Here is a 12,087-nt window from a genome sequence, read left to right on the forward strand (position 1 = left end):
GGAAAATAGGAATAGGCATTGAAAAGAAAGCATAATAAGAAAGGCTGATAGATATTTGTGATATCTACAGAAAGTAGGAAGAAGCAGGAATATTCTATGAAGAAATGAAAGATTCCCAAGGACAGGACAAGGTTCATGCTTCAAGATCACACAGAAAGAAAGTACAAGATACTTGGCTTGAGACAATTTTAGCATTTTGGTATTAAAAAAATTTAAAAATATGTATACTTAAAAGGTACTAAAAACAACTCAAGCAAGAGCAAGTCTGTGGCTCTTTGATGTAGGACAAATTCAGGAAAGAGCCATTGGAGCCCTATGAGTGAGTTTTCCCAAAGGATTATAAAAGGATGCAGTGCTGAGCCAGTGCACATTCCTTCTCACGGTCTCCTTTACCTTTTCCCTGCTTCCTTTCTGATGTCTCTTGTTGTTTATGGCTGAACATTTAGGGCTTCTTCCTTTTAACGAATTCTTTAGCCTTTGACTTGCCTGTCACCACTGAATTTTATGCTTTTGTTGTAAGGCAGTGAGCTTGCTCCGCACACAGTCCAAATTGAGCAAAAACCCCTTCAAACACCCCCCCCCCCCCATGATGGCATTGTCCTTTTTAATGTACGCTTAGAGAATGAAACAATCTGTTTCATTCCTTGTGTTAGAACAGCTGGAATGAAATGAATAGAGGGGGCTGAGCAGTTCTACAAAATCTTTGATAATAGAGAAGTACAAGTGTTCCCCATCAGCAGTAGGATGATAATTTCTCTGGTATGAATGATGTAACCAAGTGGCTGTATGTTACTGCCCCGTTCTTTCTTGTCCCAAGACGCCCTTGGAAACGCGATGCTACATCTCAATGGGATTTTCCAGTACAAAGATTCTTTTCAAATAGCATCATTGTGGATACACACCACTCCTACAGAGGTAAGTATACTGAAGATGTGCCAAAACATTAGGGCAGAAATTCAGTTCCCATGGCACATGAGCAGGAATCCAACCATTTGCAGCAATAAATAAAATTTTTTGTAGACTCCAAGATTATAAAGTATACACTCTCTATAAGACTCAAACTGCTTGTTTATTTGTTTTGAAGTAAAACAATCTGATAAATGAAACAGAAAAAGTACACAAGAATGCAGAATATTTTTGTTTCACGGCTGAAAATGGTATATTTCTGTTCTTCTCCAACATAGGAAGTCCATAGGCAATGAGAAATGTTATGAAGAGATAGTACTTTGCTTACTATTGGTTGAACTCTTACTTCTTTGACTTTCTGAGACTATGTAAACAAAATGAACAAGTGAAATAAAAACAACAGAAGTACTAAAATATCTTTCAATCTAAGGTTCCACCAAAATTGAGTCCAGGAAAAAAAGAAGAGCAGACATTCTATGGGAGACAAAATGGACATAAGTAAAAAATGATTGGATGTCAGATTTCTGGAAATCGTGTCATATGCACAGCAGTTGTACAAACCCGCCTTTAGAGATGTGAAGATCTACTATGTAGAACACATAATAGGCATAATTCAGATGACTCCAAGGGGAAAAAATTGATGGATAAACCATAGAGGGGCATATAATTAGCTCAAAATAAGAAAGAAAAATTTAACTACATGTACTTAATAGCAGTAATGACCACCATTACTACGAGTTTCAGCAGAGATCATAGTAAGGGAGACCAAAGTATTCCCTGCCTAAATTTCCCAGGCTATCATAGCAAAGCTATGATGGTACAGTTTGTATGTGAGTAGTTTTATTCACTTAGGAGCACCAAGAAAAGTGGAATATAAGATTCTTCTCTGTTAAGGACTCTCTTCTGATAAGGAAGGGTCTAAATCCTAGATCATGGTCCAAAACTATAGGTTTTAGTAGATACTTGTTTTGATCTAGCATTCATTTGCTTTTTTTTTTTTTTTTTTTTTTTTTTTTGGCTAGGATCACCTGATTTTCCTGGGAAAACCAACTTTCCCCCATTCTTCATTCAGTTGGGGTTCACATTCCCCAGTCCTAAAGGAAATCTTAATATAGATTTGCTCAATAAAGTCATTAGATGCCTGACCACAGTGATTTGTCCAGCAATGAGTGTGTAATTCACAATAAGCTAGTTAGGGCTAATGAGGAGTCTCTAGGCTAGTGTTGTTGAGAGGTCACAATAAAAGCCAGAGCTTCTAAAAGTTATTGTGTCATCATGAGAGAAAAGCCCATGTGAAAACAACTCAATTCAGAATACAGCAGAACTGAGATAGGGGCAGAGTAAGAAGGTGTAAAAATTCATGTAAGTTCTTGAAACCAGCCATGCCTAAAACTAACTCTACCTTAAAACTCTAAAACTAACTCTACCTTAAAACTATTTATTCTTTGAGCCTCCCTGCCTCTAAATAATTATGGTACTTAAGCTGATTAGAGTTGGAATTTTGTCACATACAACCAAAGTTTTTTAATTGCTACCTGGATGTGCAGTAAGAACAATAGTGTGATGATCCTGGACAGTCAATAGTCACCAAGGGCCAGGAGAGGAGAAACGGCAAATTTGGCCTTCTTATGATTTTGTCTAGGAGCTGACATTTAATATCGTACATTATTGACCTTAACCAGATCCTCTCTTTAAATTATTGATTGAATCTTCATTTTTTTGTCTTTCAACTTCTGCTAAATCATTTAGTATCCTCATAGCCTTTCCAAACCAACCACATCTGATTTCACTTACTCTAGACTTTAGGCAGCATTTTATTTTTTAAGTTTATTTATTTATTTATTTTGAAAGAGAGAGAGAGAAAATGAATCCCAAGCAGGCTCCACACTGTCAGCACAGAGCGCTACACAGAGCTCCATATTAGGAACTGGGAGGTCATAACCTGAGCTGAAATCAAGAGTCAGATGCTTAACCAACTGAGCCACCCAGGCATCCTGTCTGTCTTTCTTTTTAAAGACCTAAATACAAGGGTATCATCTGGTGTAACAGAAAAATTTAATAAATTGATTGTCTTTTATTGTCTTACTGTATTTCACCCTTCTTCATTTATTTATTCCTGTATTATTTCTTATTGAGTTATGTATTCTCTTTGTATTTAATTTGAATACTCTAGAAAGAGAGAAAATCAGGTTATGAATAGTTAGAGTAGTATAGTATCTATATAGCCATTTTATTTCCATTTTGATATTTTATTTGCAACTCTTAAATTCTCCTTAAAATAGTTTGGTCATGTCCTTGATATGTATTGTTTTTATTTGCAAAGAAATTTAATTCAATTTGACTAGCTACACTTTCTAGCATGCAATGAATCCTTAAGCAGTTATTTTTCTACTTTGTTTCTGATAGAGTGTTGTTTCACAATAACAGAAGACAACATGATAAGAAAATTAGGGAAGTAAGGAAGTAATTTAAGGTGACAATGTCTTAAGATAAGGAAATACAATAGGTTTTTCTATTTCTTGCTTTTAGTTCTTGAGGGAAACAAAAGTCTAGGAACTCTATTCTTGTGAAATAGTGAAGAAAGAAAACCAGTATCTTTTTGTTTCTGATTTCAGTGCTTCTTACTTCTTTCTTTAATGGTAAACTATGTATAAAAAATAATAGCACTTATTCTGAATATTGAGGTTAAAAGCCACGATTACTGTATGGTGTAAGAAAGTGGTCCACTTCCATTATTTTAAATTAGCTGTCCTGTTTCCCCAGCACCATTTGTTGAAAAGACTGTTTTTTATTCCCATTGTGTATTCTTGCTTCCTTTGTCATAAATTAATTGACCATAAAAGCACAGGTTTATTTATAGACTTTCTTGATCTATGTATGTATTTTTGTGCCAGTACCATACTGTTTTGATTCCTGAAGCTTTGTAGCATATCTAAAAATCTGGGGTTGTGATCTCTCTGGCTTTTCTTTCTGAAGATTGCTTTGGCTATTTGAGGTCTTTCATAGCTCCAAAAATAAATTCAAAATGGATTAAAGACCTACATATGAGAACTGAAACCAGGAAATTCCTAGAAGAAAACATAGGCAGTAATTTTTTTGACACCAAGCTTAGAAACAATTTTCTAGATATGTTTTCTCTGCAAGGGAAGCAAAACTAAAATTAAAATATTGAGACTAGTCCAAAATTAAGAGCTTTTGTACAGTGAAGGAAACAAAAAGGCAACCTATGGAATCAGAGAAGATATTTACAAATAATATATCCGATAAAGGGTTAATATCTGAACTATATAAAGAACTTATACAACTTAACACCAAGAAAGCCCCACAAATAATAAAATTAAAAATGAGCAGAGGATCTGAATAGACATTTTACCAAAAACGAGACATACAGATGTCCAACAAACACATAAAATGATGCTCAGCATCACTAATCATCAGGGAAGTGCAAATCAAAACACAATGAGATTTCACCTCACACCTATCAGAATCACAAAAATAAAAAAGACAAAAGTGTTGGCAAGGATGTGGTGAAAAGGAATCCTCATGCACTGTTGGTGGGAATGCAAACTGGTGCAGCCACTATGAAAAACAATATACAGGCTCCTCAAAAATTGAAAATAGAATTACTACATCTACTCATCCTACTACTGGGCATTTATTCAAAGAAAATGAAAATGAACAGGTAGATTCATCCCTGTGTTTACTGCAGCATCATTTAAATAGCCATGATATGGTGTGAGAAAATGATCTAGTTTCATTCTTCTGCATGTTGCTGTCCAGTTCTCCCAACACCATCTGTTAAAAAGGCTGTCTTTTTTCCATTGGATATTCTTTCCTGCTTTGTCAAAGATCAGTTGGCTGTATACTTTTGGGTCCACTTCTGAGCTCTCAATTCTGTTCCATTGGTCTATGTGTCTGTTTTTGTGCCAATACCATACTGTCTTGAGGATGACAGCTTTGTAGTAGAGGCTGAAGTCTGGGATGGTGATACCTCCCGTTTTGTTTTTATTTTTCAGTATTACTTTGGCTATTCGGGGTCTTTTGTGGTTTTCTCACACCATGCACAAAAATAAACTCAAAATGGATAAAGGACCTGAACGTGAGACAGGAAACTATCAACACCCTAGAGGAGAAAGCAGGAAACAACCTCCTTGACCTCCACCGCAGCAACTTCTTACTTGACACATCCCCAAAAGCAAGGGAATCAAGAGCAAAAATAAACTGTTGGGACCTCATCAAGATTAAAAGCTTCTGCACAGCCAAGGAAACACCCAGAAAATTAATAGGCAACCAACGGAATGGGAAAAGATAGTTGCAAATGACATATCAGATAAAGGGTTAATATCCAGAATCTATAAGGAACTCACCAAACTACACGCCCGAAAAACAAACAACCCAGTGAAGAAATGGGCAGAAGACATGAACAGACACCTCCAAAGAGGACATCCAGATGGCCAAGAGACACATGAAACAATGCTCAGCATCCCTCCTCATCAGGGAAATACAAATCAAAACCACACTGAGATACCACCTCACGCCAGTCAGAGGGGCTAAAATGAGCAAATCAGAGAACTCTAGATGCTGGCGAGGATGTGGAGAAACGGGCACCCTCCTACACTGTTGGTGGGAATGTAAACTGGTACAGCCCCTCTGGAAAACAGTGTGGAGGTTCCTCAGGAAACTAACAATAGAACTCCCCTATGACCCAGCAATAGCACTGCTAGGAATTTACCCAAGGGATACAGAAATGCTGAGGCATAGGAGCACATGTACCCCAATGTTCATAGCAGCACTCTCCACAATAGCTAAAACATGGAAAGAGCCTAAGTGTCCATCAACAGATGAGTGGATCAAGAAGATGTGGTTTATCTATACCATGGAATACTACATGGCAATGAGAAACAATGAAATCTGGCCATGTGTAGCAACATGGATGGACCTTGAGGGTGTTATGCTGAGCGAAATAAGTCAGGCAGAGAAGGACAAATATCATATGTTTGCACGTATAGGAGGATTAGGAGGAACTTGACGGAGGAACAAGGGGGAGAAGAAGGGCGGAAATGGTGGAGGAAAGGGAGAGAGGCAAACCTTGAGAGACTCTTGAATGCTGACAAAAACTGAGGACTGATGGATGTGGGGGGGAGGGGGGGATGGGCATGGAGGAGGGCACTTTGGGGATGAGCACTGAGTGTTATGTAGAAACTAATTTGACAATAAACTATTTGTAAAAAATAAATAAATAAATAAATAAATAGCCATGATATGGAAGCAACTTGAGGGTCCATTGATAGATGAATGAATAAAGAAGGTATGTTGTATACATACAATGTAATATTCCATTTAAACTGTGAAACATGTATAGAAAACTATAATAATATTTATTCTAAAGATTGAAGTTAAAAATAAAGATTGCTGGAATGATCTGGGTTAGAATTTAGAGACTATGGGATTTAGTTCTGGGTCTGCCTCCATACTCTGTTCTTTGCCAATAGGCAGTCTACATCCATGCTTTCTACACTTGAGTGACTGTTGGAAACATTGGTAGAGCTTCCTAAGTGGACCCTACCCCCAAGAGATTCTGACTCAGCAGGTCTGGAGTGGTGGTCATGTATCTGCATTCCCAGTAAGGCTGATGTGCTGATCCTTGAAAAATCACTGGTCTAGACCTTAGTTTTTCCTCATCTTTGTAAGGTAGGGATCCAACTAGGCCTATCTATAGCCCTACAAAGTAAGATACAATGATTTTCAATTTTAAAGAGGAAAATATTTCAGTTTGGAAGTTTCAGATCTTAAAATAATACAAATTTAATTCTCACAAGTGCCATGTAGGAAATATAGAATGAACATTGACACCATTTTCCAGATGTGGAAATAGGAACATTGGATATTTACATGTCTAAAGTTATCCAGCTGGATAGTAAAAATGTTAGGACTAACTTGTCCCTCAATTCTGAGCCCTATTTCTTACGTTTATATGACACTGCATTTTATAAATGAACAATAATTCTTGTATAGCCTGTAATGATTCACAGTGTTTAGAAGTGGTAGTCTCTCTCTATTACTTGCGTCACAGATGACTCCTGAATATGGCTTTGTGGCAGAGGCAGGTAATAGTTTAAAAGAAGAATAAGAATAAGAAATAATAAGAGTAATAATTATTAATCGTAATAATTATGATTAATAATAGTAATACTTGTTATTAATAATAATAGTGAAGGAGAAGAAGGAAAGAAGCAACTGCGAAACACAGGAGGAATAGCATTTTCTGGAACAGGCCACTTGTCACCTTTGAGAGTATCAACAGTGCCGACAAAAGGGCCCCCTTCTAGACTATTTTGCAAGCACCCTCAACCCTATACATTCTTATGATGTAACGTATACATACTTTATTAATTGAGATGAGACAAGCTATGAACCGATTTAGCTAACACTGCAGTTCTGTACCTTCTGTCCGAACCTAATTACTGTCCCTCACCGACAAATATTTACTCTTACCTCACCTCCAATAGCTCAGCTGCTAAAAAGTAAATCCCCAATCATTCCTTGATTAAGGTCTTGTTTCATGGTTGCAAGCTAACATTGAGATGCTAAGTCAGAAGGTGGAGGCATTGTTAGTGACAACTAAAATTAAAAACAAAGTAAGAATTAATTTGTTTCTCTAGCGGTCAATGGGGGCTCCTCTGAAGCAATGCCAGTATAACGCTCATTGCCATATTGTGCTTACAGGGATGGCATCAGGTTGTGTGTATCCAGTGAATGCCAGCCATTCGGCATAGGATAACATTTCAGGCCATCTAACAGGTTGAGCTTTATGATGACTTTATTTTTTGTTTCAGAATTGGTTTTATAGATACTTTCACATAGCAGCTTGTCTGCCCTTAAATATTAAAACAACCTCAAAAAATATTAATTGACTTCCATTATTTTAGTCATTGCCTTTTTTAGCCCATTCTTTTAAATTGTGAGTTAGGAAAATTAATTCTTTCATGTATTTCTGGAGGTTATAAAAGACTAAAATACTCATTTTGTAGAGTGGCTCTCTGACTTGTACTTTATAGACCAGTAAAACTAAATAAATATAAGAACAGACACAGAGTTAGCATATTTCTATTTCATTAAAAGAACGTTGAAAATATAATACCTCCTATTATAATTCTCTCATTTATCAACAGTACGAACTTAAAAATAAGTAGAAAAATATAATGTAAAAATTCTGAAAATAATAGCCTATGAACCATATAATACAATGCCTCTAGTGTTTTTTGTTTAAAATGAACCCTGAAAATGTTGTTGACAACCTAGCAATACTGAGAACCACCATTAGAGAATAGGGTCAATCGTCTGCTTACTTGAGAAGGGGGCCAAAGCACGGGCATGCTGCAGTGGTGATTTTGTAACTAAGTAAATGGTGGTTCAGAGCACTTGGAAATAGGTGATCTGCTCCCTGACTAAGGCTAGTAGAAACTTCCACACTCCTCTTGATATTGGCTGGTTAGTGTGTGTGGATCTGGCCAACATCCCTGTCTTTTTCTCATCAGATCTTGAAAGGCTTTTGTAAGTATTTCATCACCATGAGCATTCTGCAGAACAGCCCATGTATAACCATAAGTTATTAGTAAGAACACAAGATTTATTTTTAAAAATTTTACTTTGCTGTTAATATTTTTACATGCATGTTCTGTCACATGAGATGAGTGTTCTACTGTGTCCTAAGAAGACATGGTATTTTCCTGATTGCATATGGATTTTGGCACGTGAACTTACATAATCTGGTGGAAGCCCATGTGCACAGGGCAGCACAGTTTTGGGGAAACTCTGTCTAGTCAGGACCAGAACAGCTAGATTTCCTGGCCTATTACCCCCAGGCTATATATCTTTGGCCTCCCTTAAGCAGCCATGTCAAGTTGGGTCTGATAGCAAAAGCCTACAGATGATGAGCAGGACAAGTAACACCCAGTATTTGCTGCTTGGCTCTGGTTCTCTAGGCTCAGCAGAGAAGGTACTAGTCAAGTACTTCGGTGGGCAACTGCAGAACTCTTGTGTTCATCTTGAATAAAGGTCTTTGGATCTTCTAGAAAAGTCACTTTTCAGGTTTTCAAAAAGAAAGCTGCATAGTCTGAACCTGGCCTGGGGTAAACTTAGTGGGTGGAGCAGTAGCAAGGTGGAGACTGCTAGCAGCCAGAACTGAGGGTGGAGGCTCTACATCATTACTTTATATATATTGAATTCATCTATCTTATTGTGTATCATTTGTATTCTTTTAATGATAGCCATACTAGCCGTGTGGTAGCTGCTCTAATAATATGTATGCTCCTAAATTGGATCTTAATGAGAAAACATTCTGTTGGATTCGAAATTATTATTGGAATTTCAGCATTATATTTATCAATGAGTAGAAGAGCTTTAGATTTGCTAGCGGATTTTAACTGGTTTAATTTTTGGAATGGTTGTCAGAGTTGATTTTAAAATTGTTTCACCTCTTTGTGATATTTTTCATTAATGGTGACTATTAATGATTTGGAATGTGCTTGTATCATCTTAATTATAGATGTGATATGAAAAGTAATGGAAGGGCTCCCTAGTACTGTGGGGCATTGGTGGGAGTTATGGCTGCCCCCTGGTGCTCTACTGATACTTCCTGGGCACTGTGTCATTTCACCCCCGCCCCCTGTGTGAACAGAGACTGAGGGGGGAATCTGAGCTTCTGTCCCAAATGGTCTGTGATGCAGTGGTGACCCACATTTCTTTGCTGGAGCAGCGTAAGAGGAGGCTAGCAAAATTAAAAATTTAATTAGATCCAGATATCACAACATGATATTCAAGAAAGCCCAGTTTTGGTAGAAAATAACTAGACCCACCAATGACCAGAGACAAAGACGATTAACAGATGCTAATACTGAGAAGACAGAAATGTCATTTGACAAAGGTCTTAAAGCACCTATCATAAAAATGCTCAGTGACCAACTAAAAACACAACTGAGGTAAATAAGGAAAAGTTTCAACAAATAAAAAGAAAGTCTCAGCATATAAATAGAACATAAAAGAAAAACAAAATGAAAGTTTAGAATTGAAAAATAATATTAAATTAAAAACTCAGTGAATGGGCTCAACAACAAAATGGAGGGGGTAGAGGAAAGAGTCAGTGAAATTGAATATAGACCATAAAATTTTTCAATATGAACAATGGAGAGAAAATAGACTGGGTGAAAAGAATTAATAGACCTCGGATTATACTTGAAGATCTAACATTCATGTCATCAGAGTCAGGGAAAATAGCTCAGGACTGAAAGGTAAACCATGTCCTGGGCCATAAACTTCAGCAAAGTTAAAACAATTGAAGTCATCACATTGAGTTCTCTGACCAAAATGAAATCAAACTGGATGCCAATGACAGGAAAATAACAGAAAAATCACCAAATATTCAACTAATCAACATACTTCTAAATAATTTCTGGGTCAAAGAAGAAGTCTGAAGTAAAGTTAAAAAATATATGTTGAATTGAATGAAAATGAAAATAGAGCATACCGAAATTGGTGTAACACAGCTAAATCAGTACTGAGAAGGACATTTATAGCACTAAATGCATGAGAAATTAGAGCAAGTCCCAAAACAATAATTTCAACTCCTACCTTATGAATCTAGAAAAAGAGGGGCGCATGGGTGGCTCAGTCAGTAAAGCACCTGACTCTTATTCTCAGATTAGGCCTTGATCTCAGGGTTGTGAGTTCAAGCATGGCACTGGGTGTAAAACCTACTTAAAAACCAAACCAAAGACACAAAAAAAACAAGATAAAAAAATAAACCTAAACAAGCAGACTAAAGGATATAAAGACAGAAATAAATAGAAAGGAAAAAAAATAAAAACGTTTTTGCAAAGATCAATAAAATGTATCAGCTGATAAAAAAAGAGAATGCACAAATGATCAATATTAATAATAAATAGGGGATATCACTATAGATCCTGCAGACTTCAAAAGGAAAGTAGTAGAACTGTGTAAATAACTCAAATTAAATTGACAACTTAGATGAAATGAATCAATTTCTTGAAAAGCACAAGCTACCACAAATGACTAAATATGAAATAGATAATTTAAATAGTTATGCAACTATTTTTTTTCCAAGGTGGTTGACATCTTTATTGCTTTGGATGTGGGGGGCAGGTGCTCAGGAGCTCTCAGTGGGAGGGGCCTGCTTCTTCACCGTTAATGGCTGTGGCTGCACAGGATGATATGGTGCTGGCTCTGTGAATAGCAGCCATGCATAGATCTGGGCAATACTTGTCCTTGCGGATCACATGCTTGATGCTGCTGAGAGTGGCTGGGGCATTCTCGTTGACAGGTGGTACCTACGGAGGAGGTGGCAGGTTTTCCTTGGCCCCTTCTCCATCAGGAACACCACCACACCTCTGTCTTGGGCCTCTATCTCCATGCCCAGTCCTGTTGTGGCGGATCAGCCCTTTGTAGTGGAAGGAGTTACACACCTTCAGCAAACCAGACTTGGTGCTCTATGGCCATTGTGCCAGTTGCAAGAAGCTAGAGCAGTTCTGCACCCCTGCCTGCCATTGCAGGTGGGCAGACATGGCAGCGGCTCCTCTCACTATGTAGCCAAAGACGGAAGGAGGCCCGTGGTCCTGCAACTATGAAGAAAACTGAATTCATAATTTAGAAACGCATGAAAGAGAAATCGCCAGGCCCAAATCATTTTACTAGGAAATTCCACTGAACTTTTATGAAAGACTTAAGACTAATTATACCCAGTCTCTTCCAGGAAAGATAAGGCAAAGGATAATATCCAAATTCATTTTATAGAGTGGATACTACCCTGATACTAAAACTATATAAAGACAGTAAAGAGAAAGAAAACTACAGTCTGATATCCTTCATGAAATTAGCCCCCAAAATCTGTAATGTATTAGCACATAGAATTAGGTAATATATACAGCATTATATGCCATGGCCAAGTTGGGTTTATTATAGCAATTCAAGATCAGTCCTCAAAAACCATTATATGATCAACCACATTAACAAGCTAAAGATGAAAAACCATATGATATCAATTGGTACAGAAAATGCATTTGACCAAAGTTCAACATCATTCATCACAAAAACTCTTGGAAAAATAAGAGAAGAGGGAAACTTCCTCAACTTATAAAGAGCATCTATAAAAAACCTACAGCCAAT

At 37.1% G+C, this 12,087-nt stretch overlaps 1 pseudogene; it reads right to left on the reverse strand.

The window, feature by feature from the left end:
- Positions 1 to 11,081: 11,081 nt before the first annotated feature.
- On the reverse strand, positions 11,082 to 11,486 carry LOC120223372 (annotated as a pseudogene).
- Between the last annotated feature and the right edge of the window lie 601 nt (positions 11,487 to 12,087).

Source organism: Hyaena hyaena, unplaced genomic scaffold (genome assembly GCF_003009895.1).
Source record: "Hyaena hyaena isolate Hyena2069 unplaced genomic scaffold, ASM300989v1 scaffold_983, whole genome shotgun sequence".
NCBI lineage: Eukaryota > Metazoa > Chordata > Mammalia > Carnivora > Hyaenidae > Hyaena > Hyaena hyaena.